The 27,742-nt window shown below is 48.6% G+C and overlaps 1 protein-coding gene across 2 annotated transcripts in view; it reads right to left on the reverse strand.

Annotated features, from left to right (window-relative positions):
- Positions 1-26,999, reverse strand: part of RAI2 (retinoic acid induced 2) — a 47,341-nt gene extending 20,342 nt beyond the window's left edge. The window contains exon 1 of one of the 2 annotated variants that reach the window (XM_072849197.1): positions 25,706-25,849. The gene's annotated coding sequence lies outside the window, so the exon portion shown is untranslated. Of the gene's footprint in view, positions 1-25,705; positions 25,850-26,862 lie in introns of those variants that run through there. The other variant, XM_072849182.1, reaches the window with a different exon arrangement.
- Positions 27,000-27,742: the final 743 nt, after the last annotated feature.

Consider the following 27,742-nt stretch of genomic DNA (forward strand, 5'->3'; position numbering starts at 1 on the left):
TAACAGAAACTGCAGGAACTAGCTAACTATAAAATATTTTCTGTGTCAAAAACAGGGAGGATGGATGATGGATTTTCTTCAGATTATTGGGGGCAAGAAAAAGTAAGTCATAAATTCTCCAAGCCCCAAAGTTTTTATTTATTTTTTTTCAAACATGTCAGATTTTTCCCAGGTTTTTGGTTTTTGGTTTTTTTTTTCCAGTTCCCCAAACCTATTCCTTGCTGACAGACGGCACACCAGCTATTCACTGGATATGGTGATCTACAGCTTCAGTCCTTGGGGTACCCATTTGACTGCAAGAGGACAGCTTCTGGCACTCCCAGACCTGCTGCAGCAGAAGTCGTCTCACAGCCAGCGGGGCCAGCTACAGATGATGACACCAAAGGAGTAAAAGGCTCAGTATCTGGCCCTTTAGTTACAGAGGACTTATTTTATCATACTGTTTTTAGAGATTTATCACTTCCTTTACCTTCCTCCATACACACAGGGATGAAAATCTGTTTTAAACATGTGACAGGCACCGTTTCTATCAGAGAGTAAATTTTGGGGATAAATGAAGGAAAAAGGAGCTATTTTTAAGCCAATCACCATACTGATGAGTGAGCACAAGTGCCTGAACACAAGTGTTCTGCATATTCACAAGATCAGGTTGCCACGTCGTTCTTCAGATGATCTGAGATCACTGGAACCCCTTTACTTAAAAATATGGCTATAAGAAGTAATTAAATGTCAGCTTGGGGTTTGTGCATGTAGGCATGACCACTTTCTCCTCAAGTGCCTTGCAAGTCCACCACTGGTCCTTACGGAAAAATACATTTAGCCCTAATACTAGGTCCAGCAGGTTGTGAAGCCCTACATTGAACTTGGTGGGATTTTGGTGCAACAGCTTCAGAGAGATCAACGCCAAGTAATCAACAGATACCTTTGCAAGCAGCTCAGACACCAGTCCTGCAGAGACCAGGAGCATGCCCCAAAAGACTGAAGCAAGGGGCAAAAAGAGAGGGAAGGAGGGTAGGATGCAGAGCTCCTGACATCTGTATCGCAGAACTGCAAGGACCTCTGGGTCGTCTCCAGATCAAAGGACCACTTGATAGCAGTCACCAAACGCCTTCTAGCAGAACACCACCATTCATCTCATCCTTCGCACATCCTCCCAAGAGAGGCCACTACGTTGACACGCTTCATGATTTATTCCCATGAGTAGCTGCAATGGAAGGAAGTGGTAGCACATGGAGAGCTGGCACCGGCAGAGAGATTGGGGGATCCACTTCTGGTGACACACATGGCGCTGCTGCAAAAAGTGGAGATGGTGCAGGGTACAACACACAGAGACCTCTGGGCATTTAAAAAAAAAAATCAGAAAAAAATGTACAGCTGTAGGGAAGATGAAGAGGGGAATGAAGGAGGAAAACCTAGAGCTGCTAACACAAGGAATAAGATGAATGAAGCTGCAGAGAACACCTGAAATAGAGGGGGTAGAAAACTGAGTTTGTTAGAGAAGATACAGAAAACAGTGACAATAAAGAGCTGTTGTGCAGTGCCCTTAGCTTGCAAAAATAAGACTTGTTGAGGGATGCCTACTGTCTTTCTAAAATAGTTGCCAAAGATGGATGAAAAATTCCTCTAACCACAACTGAGGAAGTGATCCATTTCCTTAACTTTGAAAGCTGGAGAAGAATTGCGGTGTCTTGATCATACCGCAGAAGCCAGGTCATGCAAACGGGTGTCCTTGGGCAGACCCATACTCTGTTTTACAGACCTCCATGGGCTCCCCATGGTCTGGGTGTGAAGGTCTGATCTGGATTGAAGGCCCAAAGGAAGTGGCCGGCCAGCAGTGGAGTCCCAGGGCACCTCCGCAGTATGATCTGCAAAACTTCTCAGATAAAATTGCAGGAGCTGAGTTTGTGTGGAGTGAAAATATATTGAGGACAATGTTTAAGGCTCTTGAAGAAAAATATTCTACTTTCTGTCTGCAGTCACTCCCACATATAAATCCCCTCACACTTTGTCTTCTAGAAGGAAAGAATATTACGCTGAAGCGGTTCTTAAGCAATAACATACCTTGAGATGACTGAAAACCAACTTTAAATGCATGTTGTCATTTACTAAGCCATTAAGAATTTCTTATCATTGCCTTGAAGCCACAAATTCCTGTGGCCTGCTTAGACTGACTTTGCGCTTCAAATTCTCAAATCAGCACAATAGCAAAGATGATTAGAAAACGTGTGTTACACTGCAGCCGGTAAACACCAAGGAGAATGTCCCAAACTTTACAACAAAAGGTTACTGCAATTTAACAGATGGCGTCCAATCTGAGAAATAAAGTAACTAAAGTAAATAAAATGGAGTTTGAAAAACAAAGAAAATATTTTCTCAGGCCAAAATGTAAAAGTACCTGAAAGAGCCAAAGAAGAGTCAACACAGATTTTAAATTTTATTACTTTGATTTAATAAAATTCTTTGGATAGTGTTGCTTGTTCAGTACAACCATAGAAATTGGAATGGCAAATACTGTACTGTGATTTATGGATTGAAAGGTTGTCTGATTTCATTATGCTGGTAAATGTAACAGTGCAGACACGTTCTCTTGGAAAGCTATTTCTAAATTGCTACATCAATATTCAGATAATCAAAACTGATATTTACCTTCTACAGGAACAGCATACGTGTGTATGTGCACGTGTGCACGTGTGCACACACACACGTGCGCTTGTATTCTTAATATTTCTCCATCTTTCGGATCGCAGGAATACATGCTACAGGAACTGCTGCTTTATCCCAAACCAAGACCTATGTAGCTGCAAGGTACCTAGCCCTTCACATAGGACATTTCTGCTAATTGTACCCTCCTCCCTCACTAAAATAAATTCAAGCAGAAGTACCAACAGAGGCTCAGTTCAACCGTTTGTGATTCCAGATCTACGAAGGCGTAACTTCACCCTCGGTTTACAATGACATAATTGATGGATAAATCACTGAAGCCCTAAAACATGCAGTCCAACACTTACGTTAACTCTATATTTCTCAGTCAGAGTAGAGCACAGGAAATCATTTTTAACTAAACCTTGATTTTCACTCATGGTTTTGCAACAGAAGTACAAAGCAGGGCGTTAAGGCAGACCTCAGGAACCAGAGCCCACGTGCCGCTACTTACGGCATCCACGGGGCAGGAGGCTGACAGGGAAGCGAAGGATGCGAGACGGCACCAGTGAAGGAGAGAGAGGCAGAAGCGAGAAGACTATGTGGCCAGAGAGGGACGAGGATGTCCCTCTGCAAGGTGGAACCTGGTGTCCCTGCCGACTCCCCTTGTACACCTTGCGCCATGCATCCCTCCTGGCCGTCCCCAAAAGTCCTGCCCTGGTCATGCTTCCTTTCTTCCCCATAGCACTGAGGTCAGACTTCAGGATGGCCACCTTAGCGGGCCAAGGCAGCCAAGGTCCCAGGGCAGGCATTTCACATGCTCTGCAGTGCCGGGGGAGGTGGGAGCAATGGGGACAGCCCTCCGGCATGCAGACCCACAAGGCCAGCCAGCGCTGCAGCCCGCGTGGCCAACAGCACTCCTCCACGGCACAGACTGGGCGTCAGGGTGGCCCACAAGCCATGCCCCTGCAGCACGTCCTCCACAGCCGGCTCGCACAAGCCACGTCCCCCGGCCCTCATGGCAGCAAGCCTCTGGGGGGATGTCTGAAAAGGGCCGGGAGAGGACTACGGAGACAGCAACAGCAGCTCCAAGGACACGCACCCATCCTCTGCGGCAGGCAGAAGAGTGAGGGCACGTCTAGCCGTGATAAATAAGGCAGGCCACATCCCCATTTCTGCACGCCGCCGCAGGAGCCCACAGGGTGATCCTTTGCCTTGTCCCCCTCGATCATTGTCACCAGGAACAACAACCGGCTCTTATCAGCAGAGACATCTCTGGAAAGGAGTGACTTCAGGACACAGTGTCCTTCCCCAGTCCCTTGAACCCCCAAGACAATTTACAACGCTGTCACTCGTACATACTCCCTCCTCATCTGCACAGTTCTTGCCTCTAAATTTAACATTTTGATTTCTAAATAAATGTCCTTCAGAGCTCTTACAAGACCTTGACGCTAAGCCATTTTATTGATATTCCGGTTCACTTTTCAAAACATTTGCAGATTATAGGACAAACAGTGTTTGCTTTTACCCCTTCTTCGGGAGATAACAGTTCGGTAACTTACATTACCCAGATGAAAATTTATTGGTTAGCATTGGGGAAAGCAGACCCTTTCCAAAATTAGCCTTTGACCCAGCTAGTCTTTCATAAACAAGCAATGATTTAAAAAATCCTCAGCGGATAAGAGACATTTGCAGTCCCAGCATCGACTTGCAGGAATGTTAGAAGGTGTACGGATAACACAGCTACATCACCTGTATTTCACAGCATCAAGACCAGGGATGAAAAACTACGGAAAACTTCCCTAATAAAACGTCAAAGCCAACTAGCTTCACTACAGCTAATCCGCAAATCTTGATGACAGTGCAGATTACCCAGCCTGCTAAACTGGCAAGTGCCCAAGGAAGCTCATCTCCCAGGGATTACACCTCCATTTAGGTTTGCCTTCCTCTGAATTATTTGGAAGAGCCCCGGAGGAAACAAGTTTCAGCTCAGCTATTTCCTTCTCAGGGCTTTCAGTACACTGCCCAGTCTTAAAGCATCGAGCAACATCAGCACGCGTACACGCACACACAGAGACAGAGCCCCAAATATTGACATTACTGTGCAAGAGGCCAGTCACCCGCAGATGCCAGGCGGAAAGCTGCTGACAGATGCTGCAATATAAACCTCCTAAGAACCTTCAGGTTTGGCGAAGAAATCCCCTGCTCTCCATCTACGCTGCCCCGATGCTTGGATCCGAAACACGCCCGAGATGAGAGATGATTTTTTTCTCACACTGGCTATCTATAGAAGATCCTTTTTATAAGTCTCTGTTGTGCAGCTCCTGAATGTCAGGCCCAGCAAATCAAAACATTTTATTGTAATTTCATATTGTTTACTTTTGTGAGGCAGGATCTTGGCAGAGACGAGCGTTTCCTCCAGGGACAAGGAGGATGGGGGTAGGAGGGGGGGAGGACGGAGGGATGGAAGGAAGCATTTTAATGCAGACTTCCTCATTGTCTGCTTTAATAGGGACCCTGGCTGAAATACAAAGGAAGAGGTAGCTAAAAAGACCTTTGCTACAAATTTAGAGACGACGGAGAATGGGTGTGAGGGAGCGCCGGGGCCAGCCTACGCAGGCAGCAACAACGGACTCGGGATGCGCCACAGCAGCAGGAAAACATGGCAGCCCTTGCCAGCACCCCCGGCCCACCCGCTGCTGCCTCCCCGGCAGGGTCGGGGAGGACCCCGGGGTCCTCTCCGGGTGGGCGCAGACCAGAGGGCCGTGGCCGAGAAGGCGCGGGAAGGACAGCCTCCCCCCTGCTGCTCCCATGCCGAGCCAGCGCGTCCCCCCACCTGGGGACGCTCCTGGCTCCTTCCCCAGACCCTCCTCCTCCCTCCCCAGCCCCAAACCGCGGGCAGGTTGCCCTCTGAGGAGGACGGCACCACCAGAGCATTTCTTTCCCCGTCTGGACCCTCTCGCCGTCTTCCCCCGAAGGCACGGCTCCTGCAGCTCTCTTGCTACATGCCCATCGCGTCTCGCCCAGGGGGGTCCTTGCACCTCGCCAGCCAAGAACACGGGAAAGCACCGGTGATCCCACAGGCACCTGTTTTTCACGGCACATTTCCAGGGAGATTTGACTCACCCATTTGTTCAAATGTTTGGGTGAGCAATATTTAAGCTGATGGGAGCATTTAAGAGCCCTAGGTTGGAGGGAACAAGGTGTTTGTACTTCCACACGTCACATTCACGCCCCTCACACGTACACGGTGTCACTTTGAACCGGGGGCACCCTCCCTGCCTGCTGCTGAAGCCACGGTCCTCCGAGGAGCCTGCAGGAGACAATGATGCCGGGACAGCAGTAGGGCCGAAAGGGATTTTATTGACTTCCTTTTGTCCCCAGCTGTCCATATGAGGGACCCAGACCTTCTCACCTTCTTTAATCCCAGCTTCCTTGGGCAGCTTTGCACAAGACACAGACTCGGGGCCAGACAGGTGAAAGGAGCGTGATGTGATGCCTTGGAGCCACGACTTGCCCCGTTGCCGGGACTGCCTGCGGCCGCAGGCAGCCGGGCAGAGGCAGCCGGCACCCTCCCGCTCCAGCGCGCTGCCTGGCAAACCTTGGCAGAGCCCAGCTGCCGGCTCTCCGCCGGGCATAACAAATCTCCCTGTCCTTCAGCATCGCCTCTCTCTCTCTCCTTCCCAAGCTTTGTTTGGGTAGAGAAAGTGGTTCACAAAGACCTTTCCACAAACCCGCCCCAACGACAACTGCCTTACTACGTAAAATGATTCACTGGTGTTTAAAAATCCCACAAACAAGAGCCCTCGCCGACTTTATGACCGACTTCCCACGAAGGCACCGAGGCCGGCAATCGCTAATGCTCCGTCTGGCATCGACTCCCCGCGAATATCTCTCAGCAATAACAACTGATAGCAGAGCTCGGAGCCTACACATCATCCTCCTGTTTGTACATAAATTCCCTTTAAAAGGATTTCGGCATCCTCACGCTGCTCCTTCCCAAGCGTTCAGGCTCTTAAAGCCAAGTCAGCCAGACAGAATGGTGCCACGCAACTACAAACAACACGGGACAATTTTTTATTACAATACACGGCACTATTATTTCTAAAAGCACTGGCAGTAATATGCAGCATGTAAAAATACATATTCATCATAAAGAGGTTAGATACTAATTCCTGCAGATTAATTTTTTCTTAAGGGCACCAGCCCATTTTTCAATTAAGGCAGGATAATATTATTAATCATAAAAAATTGCTGATGTGTAAAATTGTTTCCTTTCTAGCTAGCATTGGCTGAGAAACATCAGACACGCTGCCTCCGAATTAGCCTAACTTCGTGGCAGTACGGAAGCTGTGTCATCCTTTTCGGCAAGGATCCGCACGGCTGCCAGCCTTGGCCATGGGGAAGGCCCACCTCCCTAGGGAGCACGTGAAGGCAGACCCGGCTCCCGCAGGAGCCAGGCAGCTCGCCCCATGGCTCCGCTGCGCCGGGTGCCGGCTGGCAGCGAGGAGCCGACGGATATAGATACCCATGGAAGAGCAAGCACCATCCGCCGTGGGGCAAAATGGCCAGCGTCATGGGGCAGCCCCATGCCAGGAGCATGTTTTAACGGTCTCTGTTGCCTGAACTTTTCTGGGGCACCCTGTTTCAGCACCCCCCCAAGTGAGGGACGGGGTTTCTGTCCCCTCCCTTGATTTTTTAGTGCTAAATTGGGCACTATGGGACTCTCTGGTGAGGTCGTCAGTGCTTTCTCTTTAATGGTTTTCCCCCTTTCCTCTGCTGCTGAATGGGTTTGCCCAATTCCTGCCAAAATAACTGGGCCCCTTTCCTTCAGACTGGGCCACCAAATGCAGCTTGAAGGAAAGAGAAGAATTAAAAGAACAACCTAAACCCTATAAAATAGTAAGTTAGGAATAACAAAACCCCTCCTTGCCCCGTAGTAAGCAAGGGAGACGCGTGGACTGTGGCTCTGCTGCAGAGGGGCGGGCACGTGAGCATCCTCCAGAAGGATGGCCGCTCCCTGCTGCAGTACTCCCTGCTACCCGGCTCCTCACCCTGCCCAACCTGGGGACCTCCTGGATCACTCCCGGTGCCAGTGCCCAGCTCCACCCCAAGCTAGACGCGTGAATGCTTCAGGTGGACAGGAGGGGACTGGCGCGTGCCCTGGTCTTGCTCCCAAAGGCAGCCGGCCATGCCCGCCAGGAGCCCTCCACGGGGCACAGGCAGAAGCACCCAAGCGAGGAGCAGGGCTGCCCCAGGCCCCTCTGCGCCGGGGCCAGGAGACGACCCTCCGGCAGGTTTGCGGGGGATGATGGAGCCGGAGGGAGGCAGCCTGGCTCCTGGCTCCGCAAGTGCCTGACGCGTACTTCAGGGGCAAAGATCCAGACAAAACGCCTTGTCTCCAGCCATGTGTCCAACCCTCTTCCCATCTACGGGCACTTTCCCTCCCACACATCGCTAAGTCATATATATACCCTGACTTCTGTTGAGATTTTTGCACTCCCCTGCTTACAGGACCTCCCACGAGCAGCTCATGGCAGTTATCTCCTTTGCAGCTCAACCTTTGCCCATCGCCTGGAAAACTTTCAGCATCACTCTCGACTTGCGTGCTCCCGCCGCTCATCTCCTCCCTCCCCGGTCTCACTTCTCCCCTGTTCTGGAAACCGCACCCTCCCTATTTTTTTCCCCATGCTGACGAGCCTCCTCCCAGCTGCAGAATCCCCCTCCTGTTTTTCCCCCCACACAATCAACTCCTTAACACTATTCCCAGTTATCTGTAGCCTTGTGCCATTAGTTTTCTGACATCACCGAATACCTTCTTATCTGAAGCTGGTTTTATTTATATACACATATATATATAAAAGGCCATCTTCCACCATTTTACTAACTGCTGACCAAGAATAAACCGGGCGAAGAGAGAAGGCCAGACGTTGGGACCACCTTGGGGGACGCCCCACCCCACGGTTGTTGCCTCTTGGCAAATACTACCAAGAGGAGCACTTCACTCTGAAGTCAGCAGAGGCAAATCAAATAAATAGAAATTCTGAGTTTCAGCCAACAAAATCCTTTCCGACAAGGGTCGCTCCTATTCATGTGACTAGTCTCATTAAGATCAATGAGAACTGGAAAAAGCTGCAGGACAGAGTTTGCATGTGTCTCCTGGCTGAGATGTTCAGCTGTATTTTTCCTTGCGAAAAGGAAAACTATCCCCGTACCACCAAAGCAATAACCATAGTGGGATTACTGGTCAGCAACACGCCAGATACCACTTCCAACAGTGCTATAGTTAGTAACTACTCACTGACAGTAATTGGTACAAACAACCGAATTACCAGAGAGAGATTTTCATATTATCTATACACATATATATATAAAAATACCAGTTTGTACAAATCCAAAGTATGTGAGGTTAAAGCTAATGGGCTAGCTTTGCTGAGCATCTCAAAAATCAAATTAACTGCAATCAAATTCATGGCACAACTCAGGGTTCATTTCATTACTATCAGAAAATTCAATCTCTGAAATCTTACAGTATTAAGCTAAAGCAAAGATCTTTCTGTTAAAGTTCTTTCTTTTTTCATTTTGAGGTGAGAAAAAGCTAGCGGGCCCAGGGAAGGTGGGGGTGGGGATTCCCGATGGATACCACTGAAAGCTTGGCAAACATTCAATCAATTACTCTTATATAAGGGAAAGGGAAAAAAAAGCATCCTTTCAAACACATTCTAAAATACATTTTGCAGCATAAATTCCACCTCTTTCATCTATTCCACATCATGCCTTTTCTTGCAAAGATTAAGTATCTACACACATGCACATATATCGGCATATACATATTTAAATTCAAAATACAAATCCATTAGGGAGCTATTTAAATCTACTCATTGCTGCAATAACTAATCATCTTATCTCTGTGCCGTACTGTACGTGGGAGAGCCAGAAGTTCATTGCATTAAAAGCAGGCATTTTCCTTGTTTTAATGAAGCTGCCTTTTTGGTTTATTTTACAATAAGCACTCTTTAACCTTACTGCAAGACCTAGCTGTAGAATACTCACTGCAATTTCAGCCTCCTTTTTTATCCCTCCTCTTCAAGGTTCCCAGCTAGGTTTCTCTGCGGGAGTCAAGTGTGGTTTTAATAAGGCAGATGAGGCAGGGCTTCTCAACTGCTTTTGATAGAGGTGAGGTGGTCAGCCCTTTATTGACTTTCTGCAGTACTGCAGCTACGGACCGTACAGACAATCTTGCTTTATGAGCATGCACCAGGCAGGAAATGGGCCTGGAAATTTCCAGCCGGCGGTGTTTGATGCACTGTTTGAAAAGCGGCACAATGTGCATATAAAGGACATGAAGGAGAGCCTTTTTGGTGGTGGTTGTTGTTGTTGCTGCTGCTAACCCATCAGGCTGCAGTCCCTACACGTACCTAGGAATGCCTGCTCAGGAGCCATTTTAAGAATTAATATGTCTCAGCAAAAGGAAGAAAAACAACGTCGGTTATTTTGCGCACGTGAGAGAGTGCTGTGTATCAAAGATCCTTTTATAAACGCTTGGAAAAATCACATGGGAGGTAACTAGCCGCTAAATGATTTCCCTGTCCCTTTCTTATGTAAGCAGCCACAGCACATACACACTGTATACAGTGCACAGCTGCACCGATATACATGCATCCTCACAAGGGGAGGTGCAAAAAAGGAAGCAATCACAGGCTGGTATCATGTACTATTACGGTTTTATTGATACCAGCACAGAGCAACTGCATCACTAATTAATGGATGCTCACAAGCTACACACATCCTTCCAATCAAGCAGCAATAAAACCAGGTAGCCTTCTTCACCCTCACACATATATTACTTCAGCTGTTTACCCTCACCCCTTTTTTTGCTCTTCTGCACGCCCCCCTCCCCTCGCCACCCCACACCGACACTGGCAAGGTATATTCCTCTGATCCGGGGTCGGGGAGATGCACGCTCACGTCCCCGCTCACGAGCTCCCCGGTCAGGCGGAGCGAGCCACTCTGAGCCAGGTTTGTAAGGGCAGACAGGGTCCAAACTACGCAGACAGGTCTGGAAAAGCCCTCACTGAGATGTCTCCACAGATGCGGACATGAAAATAACTTTTAAAACCGGACTCGACATCTCTCTGTGCCTCTTCTTATTCCCTGCCCAAGGGGAGTAATATCCTCCCGCCCCAGGGGAGCGCAGTGACGGTGAGCGGATCAAAGGCGGCAGGAAGGTTCAGACGCTTTGGTGACGGCAGCCCTACAAAAGCCAGAACAGACTTCGAGTTACTACAAAAATGCCACACACGCTTACCCACACCCGGGTGGAGCTGACTGCACAGCGGCTGTGGATGCAAACTCCAGCTCGCGCCCAGCTGCAGCAGCAGCAGCAGCAGCAGCAGCACTGCTCTTGTCAAGGACCGGCTGAGGAAGCCAGGTCCCACCTTCTGCTGAGGCACCGCACCCGAGTATCCCCAGCTGCGTGGTATTTATCACCATTTCATGTCTTTCAGCTAATTGCAAAGCTCTTGGGGACCCTGATAATAAAGCTATGCACACACACAGGGGTTCAAAAATCTTACAGCTATAATGGTACTATAGGAGCTTATGCCTTTATTGCATGTAAGATTTAACTATACGCTTAAATTCTACCGACTGCAGTGGGACATAAGGATTTGCTTAACTTTCATTACGTGCTTAAGCGTCTTTTCTCAATAGAGGTGCTTTCCCGCACAAGAACTTCAATGTATACTAGCCATTTGTTTTATAGTTACCTGGATAATACGTCTTGCCTTTCCAAGTACAGCGCTGGGCTACTTCCACTGTCGGGTGTTATTTGTTACACGTAAATGGAAGAGCAGGTAGGAATTGGGGCAGGCTGGATTTTTAGTTAGCCACTTGAAGAACACAGACAATGATGGGCAGATGGTATTGCTGCATACTGCAATGTTATTTGAGTGCTCCCAAATTTTTGCCCACTAGATAAGCATCAGTGGGCAGCTATAACATAGTCCTTAAAGGAAGGTGAGGAAAGGACAATAACCCATAGCACAGGACGTTTCCATACCGTGTTCTGCATTTCTATTTAAAATGCAGCTACAGGGAACAGGCGTCCTGTGAAATAACAGATGTTAGACTCTCATCACACATACATTGCTTTAATTCAGATGACCTTGCTGAATTAGGAAGCTAAATACAAGATAAATGTCCACCTTCTCCTGAATGCCTGCCTTGAGCAGACCTGGTTTTGCTGGTGTTTGGCTCATCTGTGTTTCCTCCCAGTTCCCCATCTGCAGTTCCCCAAAGCGTGTTCTTACAGCAGTTTGGCTTGTTTTTCCAAATCAGATGCTGCTTACATCGTGAATCTCATGAATTTTCTTTGCTGATAGGAATTAGCGACTGCTTCACTTTAACCCTCTGACTTGGCAGAAGCTGGAGACTGGCCTGGACTTGCTGCCAGTTTGTGCTCTGGGTCTACTCCCAGTAGGCAATAGATGCCCAGGGCTTCTGAAGAGTCATATGCCATACACTGATTTAATCAACATGACATGCAAGTTCCACTCGGGAAAGCAGAACTTAAACACTCGAACGATTAATGATTTCTTTAATCTTAAGGTCTTTTTTCCACGCGTGTTTAAAACACTCTAAGAGAAGAAACAGACTGGCATTGTCTTTCGGTCTTTTGCTGGTGGCAAAGCAGATTATTCCTATCATATTCTGCAGGGGTGCTGTCAAATGCTGTTCCAGGCTATGGGCCAAAACCTACCCCCAGTCCATGTGCTCAGTTCCCACTGGCATCAATGATATCTCCACCATGGACTGACAGTAGTAAATGGGCAGAGATGTGCTGGCTGCTCAAATAGCACGATCTATGTGCTGAATAATTCATTTTAAACTGTTGCACAGATGTCAAAATGTTATTGCTGATTTCTAGCCAGCAGAATGGGCGTTTCTTCTCCCGATATGAGTGTGTCACTGCCTGTAACGCCAGAGAAGATCTGGGGGATGTCTCAGCGAGACAGCAAAGCCCATACATGGCATGCCTGAGAATGTACAATTAAAATGCTCGTTATAGGTCACCTTTCGCTCTCCTTATTAGGATTCTCCTGTGGATGCACACACCCATTGCCTCCAAAAACTTTCAGAAAAGCGGGTTAAAACATGCTGCAGTCACATAGGTTTGAGTGTATGGTCTCCAACAATCACTGCAGCCCTTTGGATTTTCTGTGAAGTCCCACAGAAAACCTCCAAGTACAAACAACTTCAGAGTCACAGCCCAATTTGGATAGCAAAATAAACCCAAACAAACAAAATCCCCCCCACCTCTGCAAAGGAGAACAAGTAGATCTATGCTACAGAGTTTGTCAGCCTGGCCATGGCCAGAGCCCCCCAGTAGAAGTCAAAGATCTCCCTCCCCTCCAACAGAAAGGAAGAGAAAAGGAGTTTTCCTGTGTTTCCCCTTCTGCTAAACCCGGAGCAGCCAATCTTTTCACCTGGGCTTAGCACCTTGATCATCCAGGACCCGGGTTTCCCACCCACCCAGCCAGCCAGCCAGGTGGACCCCAGCTGCTGATGGCCAGCAGCCACCTCCAGGAGCGAGGTGGGACTCCCGCCTGCACGTGGGCTTGGGGGGCATCACCGGGGGTGGCCGAGCATGACAGGAGAGCTGGAAGAAAAATGGGAAAGATGCAAGGAAGCCACAGGTTTTAAGCCGAGATCAGAGACCAGGGATCTCTGACACGAACCAAAAGAGCAAATGTGCCAGCTGAGGCGCATCTCTACCGGGGATGTGTCAGCTAAAAAGTGTGGTTTTCCATGCTCGTAGATGGGCTTTTTCATGTCAGCTGGTCTGTGTGGAAACAGACCTAGGCTTAATGAGGTCTAATTTGTTTTAAATCCATAGGTTTCTTTTTAATAATTAACAGTCCCCATCGCTCAGCAAAGCCATTCCTTACCCCTGACTACTTGCTATTAGGAATGAATTTACTGTGAAATACTGCTAAAAGGTGGAAAGCAAGTGGCATAATTCAAGTTTTAATTAAAATATATATATATATCACACAAAGCAAGAGCCATAGAAGGAATCATAACCGAATAAGCAAAAAAAAAAAAAAAGCGCAACTCAACGCCTACTCTCCCCAATTACCCACTTTATTCTTTTTACGCCATTTGAATTCTTGTAATTGGTTTCTCTTACTGGATGCCCTGTGCCCAGATAGTATGTAAGGTTTTCTCTCTGCAATTCCAGGAATTAGAGAACGTGTCGGCATCGTTACCGTGAACATTACACACGCTCACACGTGAGGGTCCAGGAACTACAATTAACACATTAAGAAATAATAACTGCCAAGGGAGCAACGAAAGATAAACAGCATGGAGCTGATGCAGCAAGAATTCTGCTTGGAAAAGGGCTGTCTCTTGGGTAACAGGCAAGGGAGAGAAATTGAAGAGCCGTGCAGCGCTGCCCATTTAGCGAAGAAATCCCTAAAACCGGTTGAACAACTGCTTATACATTAATTTCTTGAAATTTAATTTCACTAAAAGTATTGCTGGCTTTAAACTAGATTTCGAAGGAATCTGAAGGCTCATGTTTACCAAGAAATAACAACTGTGTCCCATTCAAAAGTTTAAACTTGATATGGTTTTTGCTACTTGAAAAATTGTCCTGATATGCTGTGGGTTTTGTTGTTTTCTTGTTCTGTTTTTTTAATAGAAGCCAGAAATATTTATTTCTCTTTTATATATATGTAGAAATATATAATATTTCTTTATTATGTATATATATACTATTTCTCTTGTATGTATATATATAAATATATAAACCCTTTAAAAAATACTTTTTCCCTGCTTGTTGATACCCATTTTGATTATTGCCTTTTTTGTTTTCTTTTTTCTTAACAAAATTGAAATAATTAAATTATTTTCAATGTTTTTCCAATCATTTTTAATGAAAAAAATTCTTAAGATTCCCAAGTCTTTTATTTAAAGCTTCCAGTCTGAAAACGTTTTGTGTGAGTGCTCCTGCAGAAGCTGCCTAACAAAAGCCTGCCAGACCATTTGGTGCCCACCGTTTGGATATATATTTGCACCACTGTAACCAACAGAAATCATGGACCACGCCGGTCCTTTTGGATACCAGTCTTGACTTTTGCTATTGTTATCAGCTGGACCAGCCGAAGGCATTAATACTTTATTTTTCACTGAGATTAGAAGCCGAGGGAGCACGATGGCACAGGCGAAGCTTATGAAATGCTTTGTCTTGCGTCTCTCCCACCTTGGGGCTGCGCAGCCACAGAAAACCCAGCAAAAATATTGCCATTATAACCCCTTTCCTACATTCACTCACATCCCTGTGGGGGAAAAAGGAGGCAGCAGAGGCACAGACACAAGGGTAGGATTAGCGGCCACGCTCAAACCCACCTTTTCGGGAGAGAAGGGCGAGTCCCTCTCGAGCCGGGGCGATGCCCGTTACCCATTTGGGGACGGGCACGGTGTTTCTGTGACAAGCGTGATCCCCCCGCTGCCCCCAAGCATCGCTCATCAGTCAGCTAAGACTTTTCAGCAAATCACATGGCACTTTGTAAAAACATAATTGTTTTTATTTTCCAATTTTCCCTGTTTTGTGTAGAGTGCTGCTGTGTTCAAGTGAAGTGAATAAAAGCATAAACAGTAAGCACCATCTGGAGAACATTCTTCCAGCACGCTGAGAAATAGCAGCCGCCTGTGCGCTACCTGCTATAAATAAATGTCATTAAAAAATGTCCAAAAAATTGTTTGTTCCTATTTGGTGGAACTGCAGCCAGATAAAATTTTCCTTAACCCTGTCTTCGAGTACCTGCCATCTTCACAACAAAAAAAATCAAAATGTAGATGTTTGGTTCTCGGTCCTTTATGTTACTATTGGTATCACTAACAGAATATCAACCCTACACGTTATTCTAATAACAGCAACAGAGGCTGCAACTTAAGAGTAACATGTGAACAAGACGTTCAAAATCCAAATGCTTTTTAAACCATACCAGGTTTACAATACGGTGATATCCCTCAGCCTGCTAGCAAGAGGATGGGTAAAATTATTCTTCCTCTAAACTGACAGTGTATCAGTTTGGGAAACAAAAAAACCAAACAAAAAGTCGATAATTTCTTTTCAGTCTAGCACAAAGCCGCTCCGATCTCCCTCTCCACTGACAAAATACAGACCAAGTTGGCTGTGGGGATGCAATGAGGCTCTGTGAAGGGTCGGCGTTTGCTGTGTTTGTTTAATCACTGCAATTAGAGCTATGCAAATAATGAAATTGTTTGCTATGGTGGCCAGGCTGGGGAAAAAAAAAATTAAAAAGAAATGTTTGGGTTGAGCAATTTAAGAACTATTTTTTCTTTTTTGGTAAAGTGAAAAAATAAAACTGTTTTGTTTGTTCCACTCAGAGGGCAGCGAAGCCGTGAAAGAACCCATTCAGTTTGAAATGAAAAATACATTTTCACACTGGAACAAAGTGCTTGAGCATTTGACATTTTTCCCTTCTTTTTTTTTTTGTCAGACGAACATTCTCAGCACCCAGAACGGGATGCTTAGGAGAGCTTACTGCTTGCTGGGGGAGGGAGGAAAGGATTTGACCCTCCCTTATCCTGACCTCGCACACATCTTGGCCATTGCGTAGGGCAGGGTTGAGCACTGCAGCCTTCTCCCTTGGGGAAGCCACCGCCAGCCCTTGGCTTCCCCGCCGGGGTGCTCTGCTCTGGGCAGCCCCCCAGCTCGGGGGGCCAAGGGGGATCTTCCCACTCCCCTGCGGCGTGGGGCTGGCACGCTGCCTGCCACAGCGTGCCGGGTAGGCACGGCTACGGGAACAGCAGCATTGCCTTCCCTCGGTTATCGGCTGCCCAGCCACAACTTACAAGTCTAAATAACCTCAGTGACGCCGGGCCGAAGCTGCACCCCACTTACGCCCACGCCATTTTGAGCTGGCAGCTAATGAGGTTGGTATTTGGCCCCTGTTTTTGGGAAGAGACAGCTCTGATCGCAGGAAAGTTAGTGAAAAAAATTAAAAACAAGAATAAAAGGACAAAATCCACAGCGATTAGGCCGCAGGCTGCAGAAGAAAAGGGTTGGCGAAGCCTCAGGGGAAACGTGACCCCGATAGCCCGGGCAGGGCAAGATGCAGGCTCCTCTCTCGGAGCAGCCCTGCCTCTGTCCCTGCGAGAGAGGGTTCAGCTCTCTGCACTGAAACGCCTGCCTTTTTCTTCAGCGCTTTGGGGAACGCTTCGGTCAGGTTTCAGGCGGGAGGGAGGTGCACGCACGCCTCAAGCAGGAGGCTGAAACTGCCCACAGACCTGGGGCACCGAGTACCCCCGCACCGAGCACCCAGGTCTGGATGAAGCGACCGCCTTGAATCTTCCACAGCTGTAACGATTTACAATTGTCTATTAAAAAAAACCAACAGCAACCTGAAGTCAGAACGGCCCCTGGCACGGCGTGGCTCTTCCCAGGCCGGCACAGCCCCTGTGGTCCGCACAAGGTCGGGATGAGCTTCGTGGTACCCACGGGGCTGAGGCAGCCGGAGGCTGATGCAGGAGCCAGCCCGAATCCTCGCTGGTGAACCGCCAGCCACCAGCGGGAAGAAGGAGTTGAAGAAATTTTAGGGGTTTTTTTTCCTTTTTTTTTTTTAAAAAAAACCTTGGATTAGTAAGTGTCATGAAGCGATGGGGGCGAATCTGTCTTGTGAAACAACATCCACAAAACCAGGCTGGGTCCCTTGAAGGAGAGAGTGGCTGTGATTCCCGAGGCACAGGGCGCATCACCGGCCTGGCTCCCCATCATCATTTCAGGGCAAGAGTGGAAATGATGAACATAAATCAGATTCGGTCCTTCCCTCGAGCTATGCTGCCTTCTCCAAAACCAAAGTTGTTGTACACTGGTATGTTCACAGAGCAGCTCCACTAAAGCCCGGCTTTTGGCTGGGACTGGCCACCATTCCCACTGGAAGCAAAGGCGTCATTCCCACCGTATTTTATTTTCTGTTTTCACAGAGACTCGATGTGCCAGAAACCATACGAATAGGGATGAGGGTACAGTCCTTTCCCTGATGAAATCATCATCTCAAACCCAGCAAGGGCAGGAAATGATAACGCGGTTATGGTTCCCATTAGCCGTATTTTCCTAATATAAATATTTTAGCTACTTTTATTTACGGAGTCCGCTCACACTAGTTAAATGAGCTACTTTGCAAAGGGATACTTAAGCCGTCTGGAAATGAAGACATTGGACTACTGATTTTGTTAGGATGATGATTTGCCTATTTGCCTAGATAAATAAGGTTTTCCTGGACCAGGTGCGCAGAGAAGGCAGGTGGTGGGAGCATGTCTGTCTGTCTGTCCGTGCGTGCACACATGCATGCGTGCGTGTGTGTATGGGGGGGAGGGTTGTTCTTTGTTTTGTTTTTGCCTTTGGTCAAATTCAAACAATGTGCAGTAACAAGAAGTAAATGTCATTTTCCTCCCATCCATCTTAATTTGGCATCCATTTTAAAGCTTACCTTTGACCTTTTAAAATGTTAATACACTTAAGCAGATATAAAAAACACAAAGCTCCTGGAAAAATTAATCATAGCCATATCACGATGCTAGTCTAAAAATGTAACATCAGTTGTTTTCCTCTAATTTTAAGAAACATTTGTCTGATGCAGCAGCAGTAACTATGCTACAATTAGCTATTATTTCCTTTTCAAACAAATAGCCATGTTAAATGCTATCGCAAAACCCTATCAGCATAACCAGCACAATCTGCTAGGAATTTCTTTTGTTGGGTAACTGCCTAGAACCACAGAAAAGGTCCTGAAAAGGACCTTGAGAAGTCGCCTAACCCATCCCTCTGCCCCTGGCAGGACCAGCTATATCTAAACCATTCCTGACAGGAAACCTTATTTAGTCGTCCTTAAAGTAGCAGCCTTAAATAGAATGGGAAAAATTTGCACAGATCAAAATATATAATACGAATATGAAAACAATCCATATATGTGCGCTATGTATACAAATATGAAAATACAAAGAGACAACCCTGACCTAAATGATAACTCTCCCATCTCTGACCACTTCATACCCTTTAACCAATGAGTTCCAAACAGGAAACTCTAATAAAAACACCTCCTTCCTTTTTAAAAATAAAAGGCTACTAGCCTGAGAACCTCAGCTCCTTGGAAATGCAGTGGCACCTCTTCTCAAGAAAAGCAGTTTCAGAAGCACTAGGTCCCAAAATATTTGGGTCTTTATGCTTCAAAGCAAAGAGCTTTTCAGTTCCACCAGAAAGCAAATAGGAAGCGAGAGCGTTCACCAGCCTCTCCAGTAACCAAAGCAAATCTAAGATGTCTGGAGCCTGTTCGTGACCAGTGGCATCCATCTCATCTCTTGACTTAACCGTTTCAGGTGGGAGGCTGTGCTTGGTCCCTCCAGGACGGTCACTGCGCAGCTCTGCTGCTGCATGCTGTGGGTGTGGGGACCCATGGCGCACAGCCACACGCTGCTTTCACTTTCTCCTCTGTAGCATCTGATGGCATCCAGGTCTACCTCCATCAATTCAACAACCCCCGTTAGAAAGCTATGGTGACAACCAGAATGTATCCAAAAAGACAAGTGATGGTTTCATGACTAAACACAGCTGCCACCCGAGCATCCAAAAAAAAAAATCACTTAAGGACCTAAATGGCAAACCCAAACCAAAGGCAGACGCATTCCCTCAATGAGTGGGGAAATATAACTCCTTGCAACTGCTTTCTTCCACCTACTAACGTTGCTTCGGTTCCAGCACAACTGGAGCGTGGCCAAGCAGTCTTCTGCACACTGAACGCCCACTTAGGTACAATGGCGGGAGGAGACGTGAGATACCGAGCTTGGCACCACCAGCCCCATATGAGAGAACAACACCCTTTCATGCATCCTGCACGCACAACGCAGAAGACCTTTAACGCAGAGCCCAGTCTCTCCCATCGGGGAAGCCTTGTGAATCCACTCTAACCATACATAGGTCCGTATGTATGTAGCGAAATGGCAAGTGGTAACTCCATCCACCCCGCAGAGATGAATTAACAGCACGTCACGGCTACAACAGCAAGGCTGTTCCGTGCATTCCTTCTTCTAGGATATGCTTGTGCAAGTACGCACGTGTGCGTCTGCCTGTGTATATATATACTTTTATTTATATCTACACACTACATGCTCTCTCTGGTAGAGAGTACCCTGTGCCAAAGGGATCCTTTGCTGTCACACCAGGAGGAAGGCTCTACAGAGGGACCTGGACAGGCTGGATCGATGGGCTGCGGCCAATTGTATGGGGTTCAACAAAGCTAAGTGCAAGGTCCTGCACCTGGGCCACAACAACCCCATGCAACGCTACAGGCTTGGGGAAGAGTGGCTGGAAAGCTGCCCAGCAGAGAAGGACCTGGGGGTGTTGGTGGACAGCCACCTGAACATGAGCCGGCAGTGTGCCCAGGTGGCCAAGAAGGCCAACAGCATCCTGGCTCATATCAGGAATCACGTGGCCAGCAGGACTAGGGAAGCGATCGTGCCCCTGTACTCAGCACTGGTGAGGCCGCACCTCGAATCCTGTGTTCAGTTTTGGGCCCCTCACTACAAGAGAGACATGGAGGTGCTGGAGCATGTCCAGAGAAGGGCAACGAAGCTGGTGACGGGTCTGGAGCACAAGTCTTCTGAGGAGCGGCTGAGGGAAATGGGGTTGTTTAGCCTGGAGAAAAGGAGGCTGAGGAGAGACCCTATCGCTGTCTACAGCTACCTGAAAGGAGGCTGTAGCCGGGTGGTGGTCTATCTCTTCTTCCAGGTAACAAGCCATAGGACGAGAGGAAATAGCCTCAAGTTGCATCAGGGGAGGTTTAGACTGGATATTGGGAAACTTCGCTGAGAGGGTTGTCCAGCATTGGAACAGGCTGTCCAGGGAAGTGGCTGAGTCCCCATCCCTGGAGGTATTTAAAAAACATTTGGATGAGGTGCTTATGGACACGGTGTAGTGGTGGTCTTGGTAGTGTTAGGTTTACGGTTGGACTCGATGATCTTAAAGGTCTTTTCCAACCTACACGATTCTGTGATTCTGTGACCTTCCAGGGCTGCAGACCCATGCTTTCCACTGATCTTCTGGGTGGAGCCCTCTGATCCAACCACTTTGCCATGGGTCTTGGGGAAAAGTCTCCCCCAGGCCAGGCATCTTATATAGCGGGTCCAACAGGCTTGGCACCTGCAATAACTGTCTCTGAGGACCCCAAAGACAGCTGCCCAAGACAGTAACACAGACAATATTCTTCCAAACAAGGAATGATCCTTCTCATTTTCTTCCCTGGGAAGTATACAACACTTTGCGGGGGCGGGAGTGAAGTACAATAACATATATCTGTACATACATTCCTACTTCCTTCTGGCCCCACCTCAGTATCCCGCAGCCTGGAGAGCAAGGCCCAGCCACGTGAGCAGTCGCCTTCCCCCACCTTTCTGCAGGGCAGGCCTCCTGACCTCCAGCCCCACCACCGAGGCTGGAGATGAGGGCATCCAGTATTCAGACAGTGATGCCTGACTGCTCGGTTAGGAAAATCCTGATTAAAAAACAATGCGTTGCCCTTCCTGTTTACTTTGCAGTGGCCTTGTGTGGATCCAACTCTACGGCAAGCGATCCATCACCAACAACCAGAAAGATGCGTATCATACACAGACAAAAATGTTTCACATTTCACTTAGTTTTCCAAGTCTTCCATTCTTATTGCCCTTCTGCATCATCTAGTTCAATGCTCCTCAATATCTTTTCTTTAACCTAATTATTATGTGTATATGTATGTATAAGGACCACCTAATTTTTTTTTTTTAAACCAAGGACCATTTTGTGCAGTATTGTCACATAAGCTTTCAAAGACAATCAAATTTTAAAAAAATAAACACAATGAAGACACATTTCTCATTTTGCCATTCCTGACCCTATATTTGGGGTTTTTTTGCTTCCATGCAACAGAATGCACATGTGCTGTTGTTATACTGCTTGCGACTGGTTTATTCACCATCTTCTGATATTCATGGACTATAAGTTAAGTAACACTCTTCCAACTAATTAGTTGATTCACTAAGCACAGATGAATAACTGATGAGCTACCAAAAGTCGTTATTGTCTGAGTCAGTCACCAAGTAACTAACTTGGCCATTCAACCAGGGAGAAGTTTTCTTCTCTGAAAGGTGACAAGTAGCTATGTAATGACTTCTATTATTTTCTCAATAAACTCAGAGAAAATAGGACATTGCAGCTAGAAAAACACAGAAAGAGAAATTAGCTGCTACTGTCATTAAGGATTCAGAGGCTGAAAAAGAACAATTGGTGCAATGCAGCTGGAGATGCTTTTTGGAGTAAAGTGATTATTCTCTGGCCATTAACAAATTATTTTTCGCTGGAATGCAAGACCTGCACTCCTCCAAATAACCTGGCTTTGCTGTGAGGAGCACGCCGTCTGCCGGGGCATGCAAGAGCCGTTGTCCTCTTGGCCTTCCTGGTGGCCACTGCACTTCTCCCACCTCTTTGTTTCCATGCCACAATGAAAGCAGAGAAAGAATTAAAGGGTTGAAGCACATGTAGACTTCAGAGGAGAAATTGCTCTTCTAGCCTGACCAACTGAATTTGGAGCTACAGCCTAGGATGTTCAGGAGGTTGCCTGCCCTCAGCGGCCCCACGGAAGCTCAGTGAGGTGTCGTGGCAAACTTCTTTCACCTCTCTTGCCCCCCAGAGCTCACCCCCAACCGCTGGCTCAAAGATAACAAGGTAATAAGACATTTATGGACATGGTCGGTCCTGGGGCTCGTTCTGAGACTCTTTGCGCCTGCCACGGGGAAAGCAGGGGGAACCCAAACCCAAGCCCAGCTTGCCCTTCTAGCCAACAGCAGCTGCCTTCCTTCTGCTGTAGTTGCTGCTCTCTAGCCACTTTAAGGGTGGTGCAAGCAATACAGGGACCTGGAAGCCACAAACCTGAAGGATGCTTTTTTCTGAGGAGGGTGAAGGGGACAGGAGACCTATCCCAGGCTCTTCGGTTAATCCCCGAGAACATTTAGCCCCACATCCGATGCCTCAAAGAAGCATTTCCAAACAACTACATACCCTATTAACTAGCAAAAATAAAAGGGTACCGGAAACAGGTCCAGCTCAGAAGGGTCCAGTCACTCGCACCCAAAACCAGCCCTTGAGTGTGGAGCGGCAGCTGCCGCAGGGGTCCCCCAGGACACCCAGCCACCCACGGCACCCACGGGACTGGCAAAATCCCACAGACGTGACCCTGTAAACTCACCCCACCCACATTACAGCGCTGCTCTGCATGTTAAAGGATAGCATGGATAGACCTGTTTGGGGGGGGGAAATAAAAGGGAAAGCCAGAATCAACAAGCAACATTAAATCACCCGGCAGAGCAGCTCCTCCACAGAATGGCCTATTTATGGAACTACTCGGTGCCCTGGGAAGGATGGGCAATATTGCAAACCCAGGAATGAAAATTCCCAAGGAGAACTGAGACAGGTTAATAATGGTCCTCTGCAGCCTAGGACCTCTCGTACAGCCATCGCCTTTTTGAAATCTAAAGTCCACTGGGAGAATTTAGGCCTAGGGCTTTGAACAAAAAATAAGGAAAACTTTTTCTTCCTGAAGACAGTCTATGAAACCCAAGCAATGCTAAAAAGTATTTCACTGTATTGTTATTCTGTAGATGCCGTTTCTGGAGGCGTGACCCAGTGCAGCCTGATCTCAAAACAAGCCATTCGTGGCTAGCACCGCATATCGCCAACCGACTCCTTCCGCTCAAAATAAAATTAAAAAAAAAAAAAAAAAGGCAAGTACCCCCATAAATCATTCATCCATCCCAGTTTCATAACGAGAATATTTGTCAGCTCCCATTTTGCTTCCCTTTCTCCGGCTGCCTGCTCTACAAAGCCACCATTTCAGCTGCCTGTGCATACAGACCGGCGGGCACGCTGTGCCGCAACAGCTCCTGCATCCCCATCCTCCTGCCTGCGGAGAGGACAGCCACCCCTCTCCCCCAAACCCTCTCCCACACCACCAGAGACTTTTCAGGTTTGGGTTGGTTGGTTTTTTTTAAAATATATATATTTTTATCAGTAGCTCTGGGGCACCCATCAGATCTACTCAGCTCCTGTAACAATCACGTGATTTATGTAGAAGTAATTGGGGTTAAACTATCTGCCACATCAAACTCTTCACATTTGGCCCCATCTCTAGGACCTAGAAACATTTGAAATAAATAAAGCCATGTGTCATTTAACAGGGTCTGGGCTTAATTAGGATCATTCTGGATTTTACGGGAGAAATCTTGTACTGCCAGCTTTACGTGGCTAGTCCATCACTTGCAAGGTTATCTGCTTTTTTTTTTTCCTTTAGTACCTACATCAAAATATTTCTATTTCTACACAGCTTTTCTTTTTCTTTTTTTTTTTTTAATCCTCCAACCCGCCGGATGACAACCACTCCTTATCTTTGGCTGTCTTCCATGCTAAAATAAGAATGCTGTTGTTACGCCGAGGGAGCTGCACCCTTCCACCTCCGCTCCCTCCTGACATGCACACAGCTGGCTGTGCAGGAACGCCCGAGGTGCCATTTTCTGGCCATTTTTCTGTGAGGTTGTTGCAATTTACCCTCTAGCTACGATTCGTATTTCTAAATCACACCGAGCCTCTCTCGTGCCACGGATTTTACAAACCTCAAGTGACAGACAGTCTCTGTGCTGAAGAGCTGGTGATACTCAGCCCATCTTCCCTGCCTTGATGTAGGCTAGCCGACACGAGGGCGAGCACGCAGCCAAACACCGCTCGAGCGATGCCGGGCGATTTGATTAGCAGCAGAGAATGACTGGATTAGAAGAGGGATAGGATTAGAGATTGATGAATCGCTGTGAGGCTGCTACGTCTGTATTATTGGCTCCAGCAGCAGCATTTGAATGTCAAACCGTATCCCCTCGGAGCAGCTAGGTACCACCTATTGCGGGCTTCAGACTGCTGTGCGCTGTTGGGGAAGGCAAAGGGTTTGAGTTAGGGTCTGAACTAACCGCCCGGTATAGGCGAGCCCTTGGCGGGTCACGGGCAAAGCTGAGGAGAGGGGAGGCAGGGAAACATTAAATGATTTGCCCAAAGCTACACCGGCAATTTGTGGCAGAGGCAGAAATGGGAGCCAGATTTTCTAAAAAATTAGTTCCTCACGCAGGAGATGAGCCAGCCGCCTTTGTTAGATGCAAATGCATTTTTTCCCTGTAATTCACACCGCTGCAGGCTCTGCACAGCAAACGCAAGCTTCCCGAAGTTGAAGCGTGTTCAGCGCGACCTGCTCATCGCACACGTCATGCCCGCTACATGAGTGGCTCCGTCCTCGAGCCCACACTTGCAGTGCAACCCACGAGCATTGCAAAAGCTTATCACTTGCACTTTTGGTAGGAAGCGATCAGGACCCTGCAAAACCCATCACTAGGGTGATTCCCAGTCTGACCCAGATAGCTCTGGCTGCTGGAGCGCCTCCAGAATTTAACGTACACACGGAAACTCAGCATCACCCTCCAGTTAATTCGGGCAGTTATCTCCTCTTCAAATTTGGCTTCAGTCATCTCTCAAGGTGAAAGAGATTTCAGCAGCTCCACAAGAGTCCCACCGGAGCTTATCACAGAAATGCTACAAAATTCATCAGAGACGCCGAGGACGAAAGAGTGAGGGTGCATTAACTGAACAGGCTGCCCTAGCAGAGCTGGGCAGGAAAACCTGCAGGCTACCAGCAGCCTGCTGGACTAAGTCCTCGCTGTAGTTACAGCTGACAGAGTCATAAAAAGGAAGGAAAGGCTTCTCCAAATTTACATGCAACAAAACACAACAAAAATGGAAGCGTGCCGATTTTGCACCCTGTACTACTGTTATGCCCGAAATATTCTTATCAGTAGCATACCTGTGAGGAAATCTTTACTTTCAACGTTAAGTCAATTTGCTAGTGATAAATGACATGAACGGTTACTTAGAAAAAATGAGAGTATTTCCTCATCAAGTTGAAACGGAAAATACCTGAAGAATTCGTGGGCAGCCAGATACTCTTTCCTCCTTCACAATACATCCCCATTAGACAATACATGTATTCTGAATGCTGCATCTGAAGCACTATTTTTTAAAAAGACTTCTGCTGGAGAACGGCATGCAAGAAAACTAACGCCAGCAAGAGCGACTAGACGAAAGGCAAACCACCCTCTCCAAAAAGAGGGAAGAAAAGAGGCGAGGCGAGGCGAGGCACTGCCCTGCAACTCCCGCCCAGGGCGCTTGGACCCTGCAGCATCTCCCCCGAGGGATGCGGAACTCCCGAAGCACGGCACTTCCCCGCGGCACCCACCGCCACGCACGCCCGCCCGCAGCGCGGTGACGCCGGCGCAGATGACCCACGCCCCGCCACAGCCTCATCCAGAAAAAGCCACCAAGGGGGGATGCAGGTGACAGCCCATCCTCCTGGCAGCCTTCGCCGAGAAGCCGGGCGACAGCGGGAGGAATTGCTGCCCCAACTCGGGCAGGGGAACCCCTCCGCCTCCTCCGCCTCCTCCTCGCTCGCGACCGGCTGCGAGAGGGACCCCAAATCATCCCACTGCCGCCCATCTTGAAGCACACCCTGCATTTTTAATCTCCCTTCTTCCAAACCGCGGACCCGGGCGCTTAAAGCCGCTGTGACCCGCCGTGTTTTGTTTCCCGTGGGGCAGCACCCACGAGCCGTGGGGGGGCGGGGGGGGGGGGGCGATGCCTCGCCTCGGCACGCGCCGCTCCTCCCCGCGCACCCACGGGCGTGATTTTGGAGAAGTTGCGCAGGCAGGAGGAGGAGGAGAGGGAGCAGGAGGAGGAAGCGGGGGGTGGCTCTGCCCGTGTGGTCACGGTCTCGCCCCGTCCCTCTCCCCGCCTCGGTCCTCCGCGCCCCCCCCGTCCCCCCACCGCCGCAGCCCCACTGCCGGGACAACCCGCACAAAGCCGCCGCCGGGGTCTCGCTGCGCCCGCTCGGCGCCACGAGAAACAATAGTCACGGGCCGAAGTGGGGGCGGCGGAACCGCCGCCGCCTTCCCCACGGTACCGCGGGTGGGAAGAAGGGGGGGGGTGGAGGATTCCCGCAAAACGCCGCCGCCCCGGCCAACCTGTCACCGCTCCGCCCGCCCGGGGTTGTCGGTGCGCAGCCGCCCCGCAGCACCTACCTCCGCTGGAGGGTGCGGCAGCCCCTAGCTGGGCTCCATGGGGGCCGCAGCCGCCGCCCGCCTCTGTCAACCCCGGCCGCCGCCGGGGACGCGCCGCCCTGCCCTGCCCGGTACCGCGTCCCGCTCCCCCCCGCGCCGGGCGGGGCGGGGCGGGGCGAGAGGCGAGGGGCGGGGCTGTGCTAGCCTGGGACACGCCCATCACCGCTCGCTCCGCCCTCCCGCCGGCGCGGTGCCCCCTCCCCCGCCCCCGCGCCGAGGCGCGGAGGTGGGGGGGGGCAGCGCGCCGGCGCGGGATGCGTGGGGTAGGGACCACTGAGGGTCCCAGGTAGCCTTTTCGGGAACAACCCCACGGGCGGGAGGATGCTGCAGCAGGCAGCGTCATCCTTTTTAATAAATCCCATGGGGTTTTTTTGCTCCCTGCTTGCTTGAAGTTTTGACCTTGTCTCCTCTGCCGCTATCTCAAATTGACCACGTTTCTAATTTCCTTCTTTTTTTTTTTAAATACCCCCCCCCTTCCCTGTCTTTTTAAATTCCCCCCCCCCCCCGCCTTTTCCACCCTTGATCTCCCTTGTCCCCGTTTTCCCATAAGACTCTGAATATCCCAAGCCCCTTGACCGTGGACTCTGGGCTTTAAAACGGTTTTGTTGAGGGCAAAAGAGTTTTTCATAGGTTTCAAATCGCTGTTAGCGTCGCCAGCAGCTTATGGGAAGGTGCGGTGCATTAAACTAAATCTGTGGCTAGTATTACATAATATGCCCCTGAATGTACATAAAAGATGATTGTAATTCCATCTGGATTTCTGTTGATATTAGCAAACCACTCGAGATTTCCTCTTGCGGTTTAATGGGCGTTTCAAAACCTTTGACTGGTGCTGGATCAA

The sequence above is a fragment of the Ciconia boyciana genome, chromosome 1 (assembly GCF_034638445.1).
Source record: "Ciconia boyciana chromosome 1, ASM3463844v1, whole genome shotgun sequence".
Classification (NCBI taxonomy): domain Eukaryota; kingdom Metazoa; phylum Chordata; class Aves; order Ciconiiformes; family Ciconiidae; genus Ciconia; species Ciconia boyciana.